At 42.8% G+C, this 18,150-nt stretch overlaps 2 long non-coding RNA genes across 2 annotated transcripts in view; one reads left to right on the forward strand and one right to left on the reverse strand.

The window, feature by feature from the left end:
- Positions 1-18,150, reverse strand: part of LOC131327305 (uncharacterized) — a 22,098-nt gene continuing 3,948 nt past the window's right edge. The window contains exons 2-3 of the long non-coding RNA XR_009200260.1: positions 17,154-17,333; positions 1-612 (exon numbers count right to left, since the gene is read on the reverse strand). This is a non-coding gene — a long non-coding RNA (uncharacterized LOC131327305). The remainder of the gene's footprint in view (positions 613-17,153; positions 17,334-18,150) is intronic.
- The window catches only part of LOC131327306 (uncharacterized), a 27,251-nt gene continuing 21,178 nt past the window's right edge, over positions 12,078-18,150 (forward strand). Inside the window, exons 1-2 of the long non-coding RNA XR_009200261.1 lie at positions 12,078-12,131; positions 14,421-14,779. This is a non-coding gene — a long non-coding RNA (uncharacterized LOC131327306). The remainder of the gene's footprint in view (positions 12,132-14,420; positions 14,780-18,150) is intronic.

Here is an 18,150-nt window from a genome sequence, read left to right on the forward strand (position 1 = left end):
TAAACTGATGATGAGCACCATAATTGTGTCTGTTAAACAAGTTGTTCATCGTAACTCAGTATATGATCCGCAGATTCTCCAGTCTTTCTTGGAAAAATTGGGTTACAAGCTGTCTGAAGGGATCCTAGTTGACATTACGTAAGTGACTTCCGGTTTAGTTTCCTGAAACCAAGCATTCTATTTTACCACCACCAAAAAGTAAGGATTGTCTTCCTGTAACTTTCTCAAAGCAACAAGTGGTAAGGAAGTGAACTTTCTTGACGGGAGTCCCCTCTGCAGCTGAAGAAAATTTAGCCCTGCAATTCGACAGAAACCAACTCTTTCCTCGGATCTCATCTTCGTCCAACGCTTCCCAAGCTGCTTTCGTAAAATTATACTTGTAAAAACTCCATGCTGTTTTTGTAAAACCATACATGCAAAAATGGCTGTACGGAATCAACTCAGTTGAAGAAACCCTTATGACCTCCTTGTTGCACTATAGGAAGTACGTATCCCTGTCTTCAGTTCCAAACTTATTAACTTCCACTCCCATGAAACCGTTAGTCATGGTGAAATCAATCGTGTTGAAACGAAGTGCCTGTCCGTAGTTGTCAATAAGATACAAATAATGGTCTACAAAAAACATGTGCGCGAGGTGGGACCATACGCATATCCGAGACTCAACTTATGTGAGATGGCGTGCTTGACCGATTCCTAGTCCTAAATTAATGGGTTGCCCCAAGCGTAGGGCTGAGACCGATGTAGCACAATATCCGGTAAGACCGGAGTCGAATCCACAAAGACGGTGATGTGTGCTGACTAAAAACTCGGGTTGTTACTAATTTAACGGGCTCTTAGGTAGCCACCCTTTGACGATTGATTGAGAGATTAACTAAAACAAGAAAATTGAATGTGCTTTTCCAGAAAATTAAAATGAGGTAAAATCGTAGGGTTCATAGCACTCGCAACCAGTCCGGATTAACCTGCTCCATTCGATATTCTTAAAAACGTTCAATTTTAGAGAGAAAAAGATACCCCGCAAGATGCGAACCTTTATGGTCGCCGTTTACCCATGCGCAGCAAAAAATGAGTTTTGGACCCCCATTCTCCCGTTCATATGGGCTCCGACGATGCCCGGGTTCGTCCGCGGGAAGTATTTTCCAATCGAAAATCATTTAATTGAACAGTTTGATAAAAGGAGCAGTGCCTGAATTAGCCACGGTGTGCTAATCACCCCACGACCCTACCTAAACGACTACTCACTAAACATTATGCATGAAATAAAAGAAATCCTAATTTGAATCATGCTTCTATTACTCAAGATATAAAATAAACACAGAATCTAAACCAAACAAAAATAAACATACAACTTTTATTAAGAACGGAAATTAAAATAAGTTACTGAAGTATGAGTAATTAAACAAAGCATAAAAAAAACTTGAAAGAGAAAAAATCGGAGGAAAAATAAACCATACTGGGAACAAAGAACGGCAGCCACGTTCCTCTTGATCTTCGCCGGTCTCGGCCTTTCGTTCTCTGATGGCGTGGAAAAAAGAATCCTGATGGCAGCCCCGTTCCTTTCTTTTTCTTCCGTGTGTATATCCTCTTTTTTTTTCTCCCTCCTCCCCCCTCCTTTTTAAAGAGATCTTTGCAGCCTCCTTTTTATATTTTTTTTTTCGGCTGACAGCCGCCCCTTTTTTTTCAAACAGCTGCTGCCGATTTTTCCAAAAGTTGCTGCGGACTTTTTCCAAAAGTTAAAGCTGCTGCCTACCTTTTTCTTTGATTTCGGCAGCCCCCAAATCTTCTCCTTTCACATGTGGGCATGTGTATATATATATATTAAGCCAAAAACCCTTCTCTCCTTTTTTAATTCTAATTCCAAGTCGGGGCCACACTTCTACTGACCGACTTAATTCCCAATTGATCCAAAAGCCATTATTATCCTATGTAGTCATGCCCATGGACTACTTAAGTTCATAGCAAAATTCTTGACTCTGTATTGACCTTCAAACGGACCACCTTCAATCACCATATAATATTTTAATTTCGCACTTCTTGCACTAACTCCTCCAAATACTGAAAATACACAAATTAAGCATTAAACTCTAAATAATAACATAAATGAGACGTAACAAAGATAAATTAGGAGGCGCTAATGTGAACATTTACGCGCCTATCACACCCCCCAACTTACACTTTGCTAGCCTCGAGCAAAGAAAATAATAAAAAAAATTTATAAAACAACTGATTAAGAGATAGATCTTTTAAACCCCCGGGTGGCCCCGGTAGGACGAGTGAAGTCTCGCGAGGATTTTCAGCAGTGATCATCCACAAAACACCGCGGATCCCTTTACTTGTAACTCAAAAACCTGCAATGCGACTCATTGATATGCCAATGCCAAGAATATAGCACATGCAAAACTAGTTCTGAAGGCTATCAAAACATAGAAATAAATCATGGCATCCAAACTTAGCGTGTGTGAGTAAGGACCTTAACCACAAGTGAATCACAACTAAGTACTCTCTCCGGACCGAGTCTCGACTTCAATTCTCACCGTGTTATGCACTCAACAAAAGAAAACGCTCGAAACATGGTGCATTTAATGAAACTTTCAATGTGTGCGGGCAGAAGTTATGCAATATGAAACCAAAATACCCCGCACACTTAGACACGAAAAGAAAGCTTTTTAAGGTAGACACATGATCTCATGAAAGGAATGTCAAGCATTAAAGACTATCTATCCATCGAACCACAACTCATTGCCCCTAAGATCAAATAGGACTTTTATTCGGTTATATCGGTAGGCAAGGAAAAGTGCTTCAAATGTTAGGATAAATTATAGGCAAGTGTCTGAAATTAGGCCAAGATAACATAGGCAAGTATAAGAATGTTCGTCCTCTTTCAACCCTTTTCAACTCCGCCATATCCCTCATATTCTTCACCCTTCACACAATTCCAAGATGAAACAACTTATTTCATTCTTGTAACAAGTATATTGGTGTCTTCCCCTTATCTTTATTTTTTATTTTTTATTTATTTTATTCAAGTTTCAATCTCTCTTTTTTTTTTTGCATGGGGAAGAATACCGCAACTCGAGTACAACATTCTTGAAACACTTATCATATTCTCTTCAAAAATTAACTTTCACATGATTAGCTCGCCATTCTCAAGACACAATTTGGTTGGTGAAGGTTAACAAGAAAAAGGCTCATGCAAAAGGCACAATGTGGCTTGCAAGGATAAATATTTAAGGAAAAGAAACGAACCGGCTCAATTAGCAAAGATGGCCTATTATCCTCTCCTAGGGGCAATAAAATCAAGTAACGATCCAATTCAAAAGAATAGGCATGTATTAAGTCTCAACACTTGACGACAAAAGATAATGAGATCAACAACGATTAAGCCTTTTTTTTTTTTAACGACAAACAAAGAATTTATGTGACATCACTCCAAAGAAAGGAAAGGCACTAAAGCTCACATGGGCATAAGTCTCCACTAATCTAGCCATTGAAAGCACTCAAGTCACAACTCACAAGCAGTCAAGGTCCAAGAAACGTGCAATGTAAAGATGCTAAGAGTGTATGCCAGGATAAATTCCTATCGCCAAGTTAGCAAAAAGAACTACCATGCAATATCAATATTCAATTAATGCCCAACAATTCTCAACACTAGCAACCAACAAGTAGATATCGCAATCTCCGAGACTCAAGCAAACAGGATCCAACAAGTATTTTTTTAATTTTCAATTTTTTTTTTTAACAAGATAAAGAACAAAGTGATTCTTCCCCCCAACTTGAACTATTCAATGGCCGCATTGAAGGTATGAAAAATAAAGATAAGACAGAAACTTAAAAGAGAGGAGAGATATCACCTCGAAAATGAGAGGCTAAGCAGAGAAAATTATAGAAAGAGGGAGACCCCCCAACTTAGATCGAACAACCTGCAAAATGTGAGCCTCCAAGACAGCAAGAAAAATAACTAAAAATAAAAAATAAACAATGCGAGAAATAAAATAAAAGACAAAAAACTCATCCACTTTCTTCACGCGAAAGACATGAGTACTACTTTTCTCCCAGGCTAAAGACTGTGTTTCCCTATTTGTTGGAAGGACAGTATGCATAGGATTCAACGATATCTTGAGAAGTGGTACCATCATCTAATAGGCTGTCACTCCCTCTGGGGCTGCCAGATTCCTTACCCACCACTCCGTTTGTGAAGCAATCTCCACAGAGTTTGGACATTGAAGTCAGATGGTTCGGACAGAATTCTCGCTGCTAACTACGCGCCCGCCGTCAGACCCAACCTCCTAAGTACTACATACATAGCTTCGACTAGGTGGTTATACCAAACCATTATTCTAATTTTTTTTTCTTTTTCCAATTTCCTTTTGTTTTTTTTTTTTTTTTTTTTTTTTTTTTTTTTTTTTTACAAGAAATAAAAGAACGAGTGTACAAAGATTATTCCCAAAACCCAAGTCAATGATGGGTACCCCTATCGCTAGGAGCCGGGTCCACTTCTTAGTGAAGACAGTGGTACGCGAAAGCTACCCATCAGAACGTAGCCCAACGGCTACACAACATGGTCATCCGAATAAACAGGATCGACCAACAATTCATCTGGTTCACCTACTTCTACATATTCCAAAAATGGTTTTAGACGCTGTCCATTAACCTTGAAAATATTACCATTCTTAGGGTCACAAACATCTACCGACCCATTCGGATAAACCTTATGCACAACGTAGGGACCGTCCCACCGGGACCTCAACTTACCAGGAAATAAATGAAGGCGCGAGTTATACAGTAACACTTTCTGACCAACACTAAAGGTTTTGCGCTGAATATTTCTATCATGATATGCTTTAACCTTAGCCTTATAAATACTCGCACTTTCATACGCATCATTCCTAATTTCCTCGAGCTCACACAACTGGAGCTTCCTATGGGCACCCGCCTCAGGTAAACGCGCATTTAGCGTTTTAATGGCCCAATAGGCTTTATGCTCCATCTCAACGGGCAAGTGGCAGGCCTTACCATAAACAAGCCGGTAGGGTGAAGCACCTAACACGGTCTTGTAAGCAGTGCGGTAGGCCCACAAGGTATCAGTCAACCGAAGTGACCAATCCTTCCTATTCGGGTTCACGGTCTTCTCTAGAATCCCCTTAATCTCGCGATTTGCTAGCTCAGCTTGACCGTTGGTTTGAGGGTGATAGGCAGTAGACACCTTGTGAGAGATGCCATACTTGTTCATTAACGCCCCAAAAGACCTATTGCAAAAGTGCGTACCCTGATCAGAGATAATGGCACGTGGCATGCCAAACCTTGACAAAATGTTAGTTCGCAAGAACTCTAGCACGACCTTAGAATCGCTGGTCTTAGTGGGAATTGCCTCAACCCACTTGGAAACGTAATCCACCGCCAGGAGGATGTACTCATAACCGTATGACACCGGAAACGGGCCCATGAAATCAATACCCCAACAATCGAAGACCTCTATCACAAAAATGTTTTGTAGGGGCATCATATTCCGCGGGCCAACCTTGCCTAATTTCTGACACCGGTCACACGACTTACAAAAGACGTATGCATCCTTAAAAAGACTCGGCCAAAAGAAACCACACTCACTGACCTTGGCGGCGGTCTTCTTTGCGGAGAAATGACCTCCGCACGCCTCGGTGTGACAAAACTCTAAAATTCCCCTTTTATCAGTTTCGGGGACACACCGGCGCACTATCTGGTCCGCGCAATACTTGAACACATATGGATCATCATAAATATATTGCCTGACCTCTCTCAAAAATCGCTGCTTCTCAGCTGTGGACCAATGGGGTGGAATTTGCCCAGTCACCAAATAATTGGCGATATCTGCAAACCATGGGCACACATTAGCAGCGAACAACTGCTCGTCAGGGAAAGAATCCACAATGGGGAGATGAGAGGTGGGGTCCTCAAACTCCAGACGAGACAGGTGGTCGGCTACTACATTCTCAACCCCTTTCTTATCCTTAATCACAAGGTGGAATTCTTGCAGCAAAAGAATCCACCGGATAAGGTGAGCCTTCGCATCCTGCTTGGTCATCAAATACTTCAAGGCCGCATGATCGGTATACACCACAATCTGCGAACCCACCAAGTAGGACCGAAACTTGTCTAAGGCAAACACCACCGCGAGCAATTCCTTCTCGGTAGTGGTGTAGTTCATCTGTGCCTCATTTAGCGTCTTGCTCGCGTAATAAACGACGCATGGCTCTTTCCCTCGCCTCTGCCCTAAAACCGCTCCGACTGCATAGTCGGAGGCGTCACACATCAACTCAAATGGCAAACTCCAATCTGGAGGCTGAACAATCGGCGGAGTAGTGAGACTCCGCTTCAATGTCTGAAAAGCCTCCTTACACGCCTCGGACCATACAAAGGGCGTGTCTTTTGACAGTAAATGGCACAACGGCCGGGAGATAGCACTGAATCCCTTAATGAAACGCCTATAGAAACCGGCGTGACCGAGGAAAGATCGAATGTCTTTTACAGACTTTGGAGTGGGAAGATTCGCGATCAAATCAATCTTCGCCTTATCCACCTCAATACCCTTGGATGAGACAATGTGTCCTAACACAATCCCTTGGGTCACCATGAAGTGGCACTTCTCCCAATTAAGCACAAGTTGCTTTTCCTCGCACCGTTGCAAGACCTTTCCTAAGTTCTCGAGGCATTCGTCAAACGAGTCCCCGAAAACTGAAAAGTCATCCATAAACACCTCCACGATCTTCTCTACCATGTCGCTAAAAATTCCCATCATGCACCTTGAAAAGGTTCCGGGAGCATTGCACAAGCCAAAGGGCATGCGACGGTAGGCAAACGTACCATAAGGGCACGTGAAGGTGGTCTTCTCCTGATCCTCCATGGCTATCTCAATCTGATTGTAGCCAGAGTACCCATCCAGGAAGCAATAGAATGCCCGGCCAGCCACCCTCTCCAAAATTTGATCAATGAATGGGAGAGGGAAATGGTCTTTCCGGGTGCTCGCATTGAGCTTCCGGTAATCGATACAAACTCGCCACCCGGTTTGAACACGGGTCGGCACTAGTTCGCCCTCGCCGTTTCTCACGACGGTCACTCCTGCTTTCTTAGGCACCACCTGCACTGGGCTCACCCACTCACTATGGGCTATCGGGTAAATAATACCCGCATCTAAAAGCTTCAGCACCTCAGCCCGAACCACCTCCTTCATATTGGGGTTCAGACGACGCTGAGGTTGCCTAGTAGGCTTCACATCCTCATCTAGAAAAATGCGGTGTGTACACACCGTTGGACTAATACCCTGCAAATCTGCTATTGTCCAGCCTATCGCACCCAGGTGCTTTCTCAACATGGTAAGCAACTTAGCCTCTTGATCTTCCTCAAGGGATGAAGAGATCACAACCGGAAAAGTATCATCGCCTTTAAGGAAGGCATACTTAAGTGTGTCCGGCAGAGGCTTTAGCTCTGGTTTAGGTGGCTGGACAGACGATGGGAAAGCTGTAGGAAATGGGGCGCCCAGCGGCTCAAGAACTGGGTTCCAAGCGGCGCCACACACATCCTCCACTGCAAGCATCTCCATTAAACTTCCTACATCTGGAGAATCTAAAAATGACGCCTCCTCGGCGGTTAAGGTTATCTCCAGAGGATCCTTGTATAACACACTATCGACATGCTCTTGTACCAGCGTGTCGATCAAACTCACCTCATATATCTCCTCATCATCCTCAACCCGGCTATCCACGTTGAAAACATTCACCTCCATTTTCAAGTCCCCAAACGACAATTGGACTTGTCCAGTTTTGCAATTCATGACAGCACTGGAGGTGGCTAAAAATGGACGGCCTAGGATGATAGGAGTCTTTTCAAAGACCTCTGGTATTGGGCATGTATCCAGGACAATGAAGTCGACTGGAAAAAGAAACTCGCCCACTTGAATTAGAACATCCTCCACCACCCCCTTTGGAATTCTCACACTCCGGTCAGCCAACTGTAGCGTGACTGGAGTGGCTTTCAAATCGCTTAAGCCAAGTTTCAAGTATACTGAATAGGGGAGCAGGTTGACACTCGCTCCTAAATCTAGTAAAGCCTTATCGAACTTTTGGCCTACAATCGCTATAGGGATGGTGGGACAACCAGGGTCCTTACACTTGGTGGGGATCTCAGTTTGGAGAATGGAGCTCACTTGCTCCGTCAGAAGCACTTTGTCCTGACTCTTGGTTCTCCGCTTCGACGTGCACAGATCCTTCAAGACTTTAGCAAACTGAGGAATTGCGTCAATGGCTTCCATCAAAGAAATAGGAAACTGAACTTTCTTGAATAATTCAAGCATTTGAAAGTTCACATTGACCTTAGGCTTCGCCACCAAGCGATTTGGATATGGAGCGACGGGTGGTGTTGGAGTCGTGGGGGCCGCAGTTGCAGGCACCACCACTTCAGGAGATTCCGCCTCTTTCTCTACTTCAGGAACACTTCCCAAGTTTGGAATGATTGCTGGAATAGCTACCGGCACCGAGGGTGGCACCGATTTCTGCTTTGGGGGCAAATCTTTGTCAATCACCTTCCCACTTCTGAGAGTGGTGATCGCTTTAGCATCTTCCAGACTGAGATTCGGATTACTTGGGCCAGAAGAATCGCCCACATAATGGGTACCAGCGGCATTGACTAAAGGTTGAGAAGGAAACTTTCCCTTCTCCTGTTGGATTTGTCCAACTGCCGCCGTCAACTGGGTCAATTGGGTCCTAATGTCACCAATTGCCTGTTTGGTTTGTTCAGTGAAGCTTAACTGAGACTGCATGAGAGCCTTCATCATCTCATCAGTCTGTTTATCCCGCGGGGGATGGTTTATGCCTGGGGGTGGTCCAAAAGATGAAGGACCGAACCCCTGCTGCTGCTGAGGTGGGTAACGAAATTGGGTCATTTGGCCTTGAGGAGGCCGGAATTGCTGAACTTGTGGCTGAGGTGGTGCTTGGGGTTGCACCGGGGCTTTTTGATCCCTCCAACTCAAAAGTGGGTTTTGGGCCCACCCTGGATTGTAGGTATTTGAATAAGGATCCCAACGCTGGTTAAGTGCGTTCACCTCAGCCTGGTTACTATGGTATGCGTCTTTGACAATGGGAAATGCGGGGCAAGCAGTGACAAGATGCCCCGGACACTCACATAACGCACACACCTCTTCGACTTTCACCTCATTCGCCTGATGGACTTGCTTAAGCTTCAAGTCCTCTAATTGTTTAGCCATCTTGTCCAGCTGAGACTGGACATTGTGCTCTCGCACACTAGAAGGAAAAATGCCAGACCCACTGGGTCCCTGTGCAGCCATGGCCCTATCACCGAGGTCGGAAGGTTCCCAACTTCGGTGCTTCTCGGCCAACTCTTCGAGAAAGTCCCACGCATCGTCCGGGGACTTATCTAGAAAATCCTCCTCTTTACAGAGGTACTCCATTTGTTGGACCGTAGCAACATTCAAGCCCAAATAGAAAAATGACACCAACTGGTGTTTCATGAAACCATGATGTGGTAAGGACAACAACAAGTCCTTGAACCGCTCCCAGCACCTTAAAAACGACTCGCCCTCTTTCTGCTTATACGATTGGATTTGGCGAGTTAGGTACTTCGATTTACTTTCCGAGAAATATTTCTTGTAGAATAAATCTCGGACAGCAGCCCACGTCGTGAGAGATTGTGGCTTCTGCATCCGCAGCCACTTATCTGCATTGTCCCTGAGCGAGGCTGGGAAAAGCTTAAGGCAAGCATTCTCCCACTGAGTAGTGGTGGCCAGGGTGCGCACCAAGCCCTCGAAATGACGGACGTGCTCATACGGATCCTCATTCTCCTTCCCATGAAACAAGGGAAGGGCATTATGTGTACCAGGTTTAATGGTGAAAGCATTACGTGCTTCCACCGTCTCGGTTGGTAAAACTATTGGACTGAGAGGAGTGGTCCTCTCAGGATGCATGTGTGCACGCATCGACATCGGTGGCTCTGCTATTGGTGGCTCAATTATTAAATCAACAAAAAGAGCACCGATATCAAAAGAATCACCACTAAAAGACTCTCCCTCCACGATTACTTTCGGCTCTCTCTCAATGGCTACGAGACGCCTGGTATTGTCTCGGTAGTACTTAGGCTTTAGTTGTGATTGCGTTCCTACAATGGAGGATTGCGCACCTCTACCTATGATGGCTCAAACAAAATTAAAAAGAAAAAATAAAAATAAAAAATAAAACTAACTACCCGAATTCTTTAACACACGTTACCGTCCCCGGCAACGGCGCCAAAAATGCTTGACCGATTCCTAGTCCTAAATTAATGGGTTGCCCCAAGCGTAGGGCTGAGACCGATGTAGCACAATATCCGGTAAGACCGGAGTCGAATCCACAAAGACGGTGATGTGTGCTGACTAAAAACTCGGGTTGTTACTAATTTAACGGGCTCTTAAGTAGCCACCCTTTGACGATTGATTGAGAGATTAACTAAAACAAGAAAATTGAATGTGCTTTTCCAGAAAATTAAAATGAGGTAAAATCGTAGGGTTCATAGCACTCGCAACCAGTCCGGATTAACCTGCTCCATTCGATATTCTTAAAAACGTTCAATTTTAGAGAGAAAAAGATACCCCGCAAGATGCGAACCTTTATGGTCGCCGTTTACCCATGCGCAGCAAAAAATGAGTTTTGGACCCCCATTCTCCCGTTCATATGGGCTCCGACGATGCCCGGGTTCGTCCGCGGGAAGTATTTTCCAATCGAAAATCATTTAATTGAACAGTTTGATAAAAGGAGCAGTGCCTGAATTAGCCACGGTGTGCTAATCACCCCACGACCCTACCTAAACGACTACTCACTAAACATTATGCATGAAATAAAAGAAATCCTAATTTGAATCATGCTTCTATTACTCAAGATATAAAATAAACACAGAATCTAAACCAAACAAAAATAAACATACAACTTTTATTAAGAACGGAAATTAAAATAAGTTACTGAAGTATGAGTAATTAAACAAAGCATAAAAAAAACTTGAAAGAGAAAAAATCGGAGGAAAAATAAACCATACTGGGAACAAAGAACGGCAGCCACGTTCCTCTTGATCTTCGCCGGTCTCGGCCTTTCGTTCTCTGATGGCGTGGAAAAAAGAATCCTGATGGCAGCCCCCGTTCCTTTCTTTTTCTTCCGTGTGTATATCCTCTTTTTTTTTCTCCCTCCTCCCCCCTCCTTTTTAAAGAGATCTTTGCAGCCTCCTTTTTATATTTTTTTTTTCGGCTGACAGCCGCCCCTTTTTTTTCAAACAGCTGCTGCCGATTTTTCCAAAAGTTGCTGCGGACTTTTTCCAAAAGTTAAAGCTGCTGCCTACCTTTTTCTTTGATTTCGGCAGCCCCCAAATCTTCTCCTTTCACATGTGGGCATGTGTATATATATATATTAAGCCAAAAACCCTTCTCTCCTTTTTTAATTCTAATTCCAAGTCGGGGCCACACTTCTACTGACCGACTTAATTCCCAATTGATCCAAAAGCCATTATTATCCTATGTAGTCATGCCCATGGACTACTTAAGTTCATAGCAAAATTCTTGACTCTGTATTGACCTTCAAACGGACCACCTTCAATCACCATATAATATTTTAATTTCGCACTTCTTGCACTAACTCCTCCAAATACTGAAAATACACAAATTAAGCATTAAACTCTAAATAATAACATAAATGAGACGTAACAAAGATAAATTAGGAGGCGCTAATGTGAACATTTACGCGCCTATCATGGCGTTAAAAAAACCGCTGTATCCACACACAAAATTCGGAAAAGTGGAATTTGATACCTCGTTTAGACTATGTTTATAAAGCATTGCGCCGTACTAGTATCTACCAATCTCTTCTCAGCATGGTCTTGAAAGTGAATGATTTTGATCATCTTTACGTGCTAGAAAAAAGCTCGCATTTGAGCCCAATTGGGCCCAACTTTGGGCCCTTTCCTTATTTTGTTGTCCCTGTTGTTCCCCTTTATGTTTTATTGTATCTGTAACTCTATAACTTCATCCTTTTATCAATGCATTTCTATCATGTTTCAAAAAAAAAAGAAAAAGAAAGAGGGAAGATTGTAAAGGCACCAAACATGACTCTGTTTTCTCCGATTGGAAGGTCCTCTCTCTCTCTCTCTCTCTCTCTCTCTCTCTCTCTCTCTCTCTCTCTCTCTCTCACCAGCTTTAGAAACCTGAGGATGTGAGCCTATAGATCTGGGTTTTTTTTTTCTTTCTTGGTTTTAGTTACTTCAAGCATTTCCATGGTTGTATCTCTGCTCAGGGCCGACTTTGGGCACATACTGCATCAGGCGACAGATTTTATCTAATTTCTGGGGTCCAAATCTTTTATGCTCATACGCAAACATGTCGAATGAATTAGCTATGTTATTCATTGAAACAATAATACGGTGGATAAACTTGATTATTAGAGATTAATTACTATTTTTTTCTGCTAAAAATGAGAGAAGAGTGATATCTTGGTGATGCTTTTGAATTAATGAGGTAACTGTAGTGGTCCAAATATTCTGGTTCGACCACAGTCACTACGTTCTGCGGAAGGCCATGATGCTACCCTTTGCGGTTCGACCCGAAGATAGGCCACGAGGCTTGGTTCGGCCCGTAGTTAGGCCACGAGGCCCCGCCATATCTCCTATGATAACTCATCCGCAAGGCTCGGCCCGGCCCGGAGCTAGGCAACTAGGCTTGGCCATGTATTCCATGACAGCTCCCTCGAGGCTCAGCTCGGCCCCGAGCTAGGCAACTAGGCTCGGCTATATCTTCCATGGCTCGGCCCGGAGTTAGGCCACGAGGCCCCGCTATGTTTCCCGTGATAGCTCATCTGCAAGGCTCGGCCTGGCCCAGAGCTAGGCAACTAGGCTCGGCCATGTCTTCCATGACAGCTCCCTCAAGACTCGGCTTGGCCCGGAGCTAGGCAACTAAGCTCGGCCATGTCTTCCATGACAGCTCCCTTGAGGCTTGGCCCGGCCCGGAGCTAAGCAACTAGGCTCGGCCATGTCTCCCATGACAGCTCTCTCGAGGCGAGGCGAGGCGAGGCCCGGGGCTAGGCAACTAGGCTCGGCCATGTCTCCCACGACAGCTCACACTAACCGCCTTATCCGCTACGTCACAGGTGACGTCAGCCGACGTGTGTTAGACGCATAGACGAACTTGCAGAGCAAGCCAAGGACCCTCTATAAATACTGAAGGATAACAACCCTAAGAGGTAGACACTTCTACACCCTAAAACCCTAGTCTTCTTCTTTACTCTATGCACATTCTCATCCTCTCGCCAGAGAGCCTTGCCGGGCAACCCCGGCCAGGTCTTAGTCGTGCGTTCACTGTGCAAGTTAGGGCGATAAACCTAGGCAACCCTTGAACCAACGGAGGAGGAACACAGACCAAGGATCAGCGGGCCACCAGTAACTATGTAATATTTTCTCTTTCTAGTTGATATGCGTCGCTTTGGCCCCCCAAAATGTTGGGTCAGCCCTGCTTCTGTTCAATTTCCCCAACAAAAAGTTTGATTAGGAGGCCCACTTTCAAAGTACTCCGAAAAATCCGGCCTTTTGTTTTTGGTTTGTTAATAAGGTGTAAATTTGCTGAGATGTTTCCTGTGAGTTAGTTAGCATACAAGTTCAGAAAAAAGTGTACCACAAAAATGAAGTTTCTTCTTGTTCCTTATATATATATATTTTGAATTAATGAAATTTAAGTTAGCATTCCATTTGTGCTAGTTTCAGTGGGTTCAAGAGAGATCTGGGTCATTCTTCCTGCTTTACGTTCTAGCATTTTTGAGAAATGATCTATTTGTCTTCATAAGTTTGCAAGCCCATAATCCTATGGAGACTGCTGGTCTCTTTGATTGATGAAAATGAAAATGACAACACACACATGCACACACACAGTGTATGTGAAAATAACAGAGAAGTTTTTAAGGTTGGTTTTATGGGTAGTGTTTATGCGTAATGTTGAGAAATCAACCAAATCGCAACATGCACACGAAGCGCGAAGAATAATCAAGAAAAGAAGGCAGATTAAAAAGAAACAGATTTTCGCATGGTTTTCCAATGATAAAATCGAATATAACTTCCGATGGCATGAAGAAATAGTGTGCAGATTACATCAGCTGTGTAAAGCATGATACTCATGTCTTAGGATTTATATCACCAATTATTGAACCCTGATATAGTCAGCGAAATGCAATTGAAAGCTGAATCAAGCTTCCCAAACCCATCAGTCATAACCAAAATGTAGGAAATTTCAGGTGGGACTTTTTTTATGTCAAACAGGGTAACAAAAAAAAAAAACTTATCTGTAGCTTTGAGGTAGTATGAATTCCAAGACACACGTACTTCTTCTCGTACAAAGTCCTTCACGCAGTACATGATATGTATTTGTTTTTGTTTAGATTCTTGTTGGGCCTTCTGATTGGGAAGACCACTCCCTGGGGAAGGAAGGAGCAGAGAGATACAGGGTTCACAACCTCCCGAATTGTTCTCATGCTCAGGGCTTCATGAGCTCGGCATAGCTGTACCGCTCTCCAGTTCAAGCCGTGAGACTAGCAAGCTTGACCCAAACTATATAATTCCGGTTTACCTTGGACAGGCTGAAAATGTAAGAACTAGACTGCAGCGTTGTGGCCGTGGAGGCGCTCATTTGGAGAATGGAAAGCCAACTAGTGAGCTTAATTATTCTACTCAACAAGGGCTTGGATTGTTTACGGATATATTTGCAAGACGCTACTCAGTTGTATATAGACGGGCCCCTGTAAGTACATTTTCCTCTTGGGGTTTGCAACTACTTGATCTTCCTTGGCTAATTAGGCTAATTGCACTTTTAATTGGTGATGCATTTGCAGCCACCAATGATAGAAAACTACTCCCTCCGTCCCTTTTTTTTGTGTCCAGTATTTCATTTTGGGCTGTCCCTTAATAAGTGTCCATTTTGTAAACTTAGGGGGGTAAAAGTTGGTGTATTGTCTATTTTGTCCTTAAAAGTAGATTTTATTTTGAAAAGTTAGTGAGTAAAAGTGTAATGATGATGGGTAAGTAGGAAAAGTGGAGGAAAAAATTGATGTGAAATGTGTAATAATGATGTCTTTTTAATAAGTTGGAGTTACGAAGCAGGACACTTAAAAAGGGACAGATGGAGTAATAAATTGTTCATCATTCTTTTGAAGTGGCAACAAATATGATATGTAGGAGTTAATTATTGGATAATCTCACCTACTTTGCTAATTATTGCATATATCTATCCTCTAACCCTTGTCATTAAACATCTCCCAAACCCCTGCATGGATGGAGTCCCTCATGTATAACACACAGTCGTTTTGCATCATAACCGGCCCCAAACCAACCAATCAACTTGTCTTAACTGAGTCCTCTATCTAGTTCATCACGCAACTTTCACTCGTATGAATACCATCATCCCTGTGAAAAAAGAATACCATCACCCCCTTAATTTTCAAAAGTCAAACGTCCAACGACTTCACAACATCCATCTCCGTTGATCTTGACATTTCGTGCTCCCCAAGTTGAAAAATCACAAAATTAACCACGAGTTAATCAACCAAACCACCATTGGTTACCTTTTTACTGTTCCGGTTGAGAGCATGTGGTACCCATAATTTCAAGATAATCTTGGCTGTTTGTAAGGAATCCTTTGTCGGTGAAGTAGGATTCCTTCCAAACGGCCGAGATTGTCTTGAAACTATGGGTACCACATGCTTTTAACCAGATCGGTAAAAAGGTAACCAATGGTGGTTTGGTTGATTAATCCGTGGTTAACTTTGCGATTTTTCAACTTGGGGAGCACGAAATGTGAAGATCGACGGAGATGATGCTGTGACGTCATTGGAATGTTTGACTTTTGAAAATTAAGGGTGGTGATGGTACTGGTACGAGTGAGTGAAAATTGCATGATGCACTAGATAGAGAACTCGGTTAAGACAATTTGATTGGCTGGTTTAGGGGCAGTTATGACGCGAAACGACAGCTCGTTGTAAATGGGGTACTTCATCCATCCAGGGTTTGGGAGATGTTTAATGACAAGGAGTAGAGGATAGATATATGCAATAATTAGCAAAGTAGGTGAGATTATCCAAATAATTAACTCCTACGTATCATATTTGTTGCCGCTTCAAAAGAATGATAAGAATTTATTAGTTTTTTGTCATTGGTGGCTAATTAGGCTATAAGTACAGAAGTATTTATAGAAGTTTGGCAACATGATAACAGAGTTTGGCGGGATCAAAGACAAGATATGATGTGATATCTTTCTTTTGTTCATTTGACTGTTATGCCTATACCCGATAAACTATTCGCTTTGCTCTGTTTTAACACATTGTGATTGCTCTATGCATGCTAAGCTTCTCTGCAAGTGTGTATGATTAGAACTACTTGCCTCTTACATAAAAGAGTAATGTTAAAATACTCTAAGTTCGTATAAACTGATGATGAGCACCATAATTGTGTCTGTTAAAGAAGTTGTTCATCGTAACTCAGTATATGATCCGCAGATTCTCCAGTCTTTCTTGGAAAAATTGGGTTACAAGCTGTCTGAAGGGATCCTAGTTGACATTACGTAAGTGACTTCCGGTTTAGTTTCCTGAAACCAAGCATTCTATTTTACCACCACCAAAAAGTAAGGATTGTCTTCCCTTAACTTTCTCAAAGCAACAAGTGGTAAGGAAGTGAACTTTCTTGACGGGAGTCCCCTCTGCAGCTGAAGAAAATTTAGCCCCGCAATTCGACAGAAACCAACTCTTTCCTCGGATCTCATCTTCGTCCAACGCTTCCCAAGCTGCTTTCGTAAAATTATACTTGTAAAAACTCCATGCTGTTTTTGTAAAACCATACATGCAAAAATGGCTGTACGGAATCAACTCAGTTGAAGAAACCCTTATGACCTCCTTGTTGCACTGTAGGAAGTACGTATCCCTGACTTCAGTTCCAAACTTATTAACTTCCACTCCCATGAAACCGTTAGTCATGGTGAAATCAATCATGTTGAAACGATATGTTGATAAATATATTGATAAACTTTCAAGAGAATGGTGAAAGTTTACCAATCATCGTCACCCGGGTGGGCAATTGCGATATCTTTGCAAGTATCAACAAGGGCTACACAATTGGGAGTGTACCCTCAAGCATGGAAATTGCTGACAAGCGTGCTATGAAAGGTGGAGGCCTTCTTGGCATCTAGAGTTTCACTCAAGTAAAGGGGTTTAGCAAGAACACCTGAGGGACTTGCTCGCAACATTTACATGTCAATAAGACCACCCAACCATTTTTCGAATGTAGGACAAAGGTCTGAGCAAATTCTGGAAGATCAACAGTGAATTTGATTTTAGTCCATGGACTGAAAAACTCCCTCTCGCTTATACGATGATCCTTTGTGATCATCAGCCATGGGAAATTACAAGAAGACATTGGTGGGATTTGTTCTTCTTTTGGGAAATTAAGGAAGGCGTTCAGCCAGTGCTTACAAACAGCAGATAAGTGCAGATTATCTATACATTGCAGACGTTTCATAATCATCCATATAAGAAGATTGGGAATACATGACCAAGTTTCTTCCATTATGTCAACTCCTAGATTTTCTCTGCGTCTACAATTGCAGCCATTTGGATCATAGCCGCGACAAAAAGTTAGTAATTGAAACAGCATAGAATTCGATATGAAGCTAATAAGAGAATTAGATGCTCAAATCGAGTTATACACATATAGGATTGAATTTCTTTATCCGGCTGAATCATGTATATCTATCTATTCTTTGTTAGTGTTCTGTTTTTCTCTATGTATTGATTTCGTGATCAAGCCTAGCCTTGAGATTTTCGAGGCCTAGGCAGTGTTCAAAAATGGGACCTCTCATTTTTTTCTATACAAATTAGTTATTCGATAAAAGAATCAATATTACCTTGTGGTTTAGTGGCACTTCACTTTTACCAACTCTTCGTCATCGTTTGGTTGTGAGTTCGAGTCTGCTGGAATTTAGTTTTGTTCGCCCTCCATTTAGAGTTGAGTTTTGTTCACCCTCCATTTAAGAGGGTGAACAACTGAACATTACCCTCATTTCTATTAGTTGAAATGACGTAGATGTCATCACAAAGTGATGTCATACTTGCCAAAAAGTGAATT

The sequence above is a fragment of the Rhododendron vialii genome, chromosome 5a, assembly GCF_030253575.1.
Source record: "Rhododendron vialii isolate Sample 1 chromosome 5a, ASM3025357v1".
Classification (NCBI taxonomy): domain Eukaryota; kingdom Viridiplantae; phylum Streptophyta; class Magnoliopsida; order Ericales; family Ericaceae; genus Rhododendron; species Rhododendron vialii.